We start from the raw sequence: 3,048 nt of genomic DNA, 5'->3' as shown, positions 1-3,048 counted from the left end.
GAGCCATTCAAGATTTTCAGGAAAAGCTGTGTCATCCAAATTCTTCTACAGGGCTGAAGATAGTGTTGCACTGTTGGATGTGGTCAAGCGGTCAGCTGCACCTTTCTGCCCTTAAGAATAGAAAAATGTACACGAGTGCACCTCCCCCCACCACCACCCAATGTGCCAGTCATGTGTAGGAGCATGAGAAGTTGGGCACGCCAAAGGACAAGCAGGCTATGGGGAAGGCATCATAACCAAATATTTGAAATGATCCCACTGCAATAGTGGATCCCCCACCTCATATTCTGCTCTTATTAGAATAATTTATATAACAATGAGATGAAAAATATAACTTCTAGAGTGCCGGCCCGTGGCTCACTTGGGAGTGTGGTGCTGTTAACACCAAGGCTGCGGGTTCAGATCTCTACATAGGGATGACCAGTTAGCTCACTCGGGAGAGCATGGTGCAGACGACACTGAGCCGAGGGTTGCGATCCCCTTACTGGTCAAAAAAAAAAAAAAGACTATATAACTTCTAGGATATGGTTTTAGGGGTCAAGAAAATCTCACTGAGATCTCATATTCTTAGGGTTCTAAGTCCTTGACATTGAAAATTGCTCTTTAGAATGATCTGAAGATCATTCTCGTAGCCTACAGGATGTTATCACAGACAAGTGTGACCGGTCATGTTCACTCTGATAGACTAAAGCAGAAAGGTATACTTATAAAGTTACAACATAATTATCAACATGGGTTAACCCGAACCATAAAACCTTTAATAATAATCTCCCAGTTTCCTAAGCAGCTCAATTCCAGGAAGTTTCTATATTAGGTATACCTGAAAATAATATTGGAAAAGTCTGGAAGGAAGATACATAATTATCAAGAAAAATAGCTAACATATATATTGCAGGCTTATGCTTACCATGTGATGGAACACTACACTAGCATTCTACACATAAGGAAATAAGCTCAGACCTGGGTAAGTGGCAGGGTGGGGTCTGAATTGAGATCTGTCAAAAAAGACATTCAGTCTTCAGTAAGGCAGAAAAACCTCCTGTACTCTATTTTCATCTATTTCTCTGCAGTGAGAAATGTCTAGCTAGCTTGTAAAAAGGCCCTATTCTGCAAGATTGTAGGTGCTATCTTTAAAAAATTCCTTCTCCACATATTTATCAGTGATGTGTCCCAGGACACGGTCACCAGAAAGAAGGAATGTGTTTCTCTGCTCCTAACACCTGGTGCAGAATGAGTCTTCCAATTCCTAGTACCTGCCAGAGGCAGCAGTAGGAAAGGCAGGGACTAGGATGGCAGTAACAGAACAGGTATGACAGAGGCTGCGGGCCAGTGTCCTGTATTCTCCCAGGATGTACTAAGCTCCCCTGAGTTGAATTATTACAGGTTAGTTGTGCATATTAGTTGGGAAGGGCTGCTTACCTTTGATTTGCAATTACTCATTCAATAAATATTTACTGAGTACGTATACGTCATGCCATGCTAGGTTCTTGAGCTACATCAATGTATCTCAAACAGGTAAAGATCCTTACCCTAACGGAGTTTACATTAGAGGTGGGAGGAAACTGATAACAAACAATAATATGATAAATGATCCTATATGGTAATAAGGGCTAGAGATCAGGGAAAATGTAGGGAAGGGTAAGGGACATCAGAAATGCCAGGATCAGCATACATTTACTCTTTCCTTCAAAGAATATTTATTGAGCATCTACTGTGTGCCTAGGGATATAGCAGTAAATAAGATGGATGAGGTTGCTATTGTGCTGGAGCTCATGGCTTAAATCTCCATGGAAACAAGTAAATCAGCAGTGGACTAGGTTAATCAACAGTGACTGGAAGGGCCATGACAGGCAAGAACTGGGTGCTACCGGGAGTTTAAAGGAACCCCAGCAATTCCAGTCACGGCGTGTCAGGATGCACACCAGTGAAGTCTAATTACCTGGAAAAAAGAATTTGTTTCTCGGATTTACCACCATCTGTAATTATTTGCTTATATATCTATTGGAAAAGAGTATTCCTGGGCAACTGGAAACATGTCCGTATAAGAACTCCATACACTCCCCTAATTCAGTGATATATTTTGCCATTTTTATATCAGATATAAAAAATTCATTTTGATTGTTCCAGTTTGGCATAGCAGTGTAAGTTTCTCCTGGTGATTACAACTACAAACTAGACAAAATGCAAAAGCAACAACAACCTGACGACACTGAAAAATAAAAGCAGATGGATTGTGGAGAAGCAACCTAGACAGAAATGAAGGTAAAATAAAACCATTCTCAGACAAATAAAAATTAAGACAGTTCATTTCCAGCAGACTTGCTGTATAAGAAATGTTAATGGAAATAGTTTATACTGAAGAGAAATAACACCAGAAAGAAACTTGGATCTTTGGGAAAGGAGGAGGAGCAACAGAAATAGTAAATATCTGGATAAATGGAAGACAATTTTTTTCCCTCTTGTAGTCTTTAAAATACATATCCATTGAAAGCAAAAATTATAATATTGGTGTGGGTTTTATTTATGTAAATATAATCTATATGACAACTATAACAAAGATTGGGGTTTAAAGGATTTATGTGATTGCAAAGCTCCTACATTTTACTTGAAGAGGTATGATTTTTATTCTAAGCAGGCTATGAAAAATTATAATCTCTAAAGCAATTACCAAAAAGAAAACCCAAAGGATAATAGCCAAAAATCCAACTGATAAAATATTCAAATCCAAAAGAAAATGAAAACTATAGTGGCATAAAGGAGATCAGTAGTTGAGTGGGGATAGGGACAGGAGGGAGGAATTACAAAGAGACACAAGGAAACTTTCGGGGAAATGTTAATTGTAGTGATGGCTTCACAGTGTACGCATATGTAAAATCAATCAAATTACCCTTCAATACAGTTGAAAAATATATGAAAGGGTACTTCAAAAAGGTCATGGAAAGGGCCGGCCCGGTGGCGCACTGCTACAGTGCGCCACTTGGGAAGCACGGCGGCACTACCGCCGAGGGTTCGGATCCCACATACAGACCGGCCGCTCACTGGCTGAGC

The sequence above is a fragment of the Galeopterus variegatus genome, unplaced genomic scaffold, assembly GCF_000696425.1.
Source record: "Galeopterus variegatus unplaced genomic scaffold, G_variegatus-3.0.2 Scaffold2137, whole genome shotgun sequence".
Classification (NCBI taxonomy): Eukaryota; Metazoa; Chordata; class Mammalia; order Dermoptera; family Cynocephalidae; genus Galeopterus; species Galeopterus variegatus.
The sequence above is the reverse complement of the archived record's forward strand: the minus strand, read 5'-3'. Positions refer to the sequence as shown.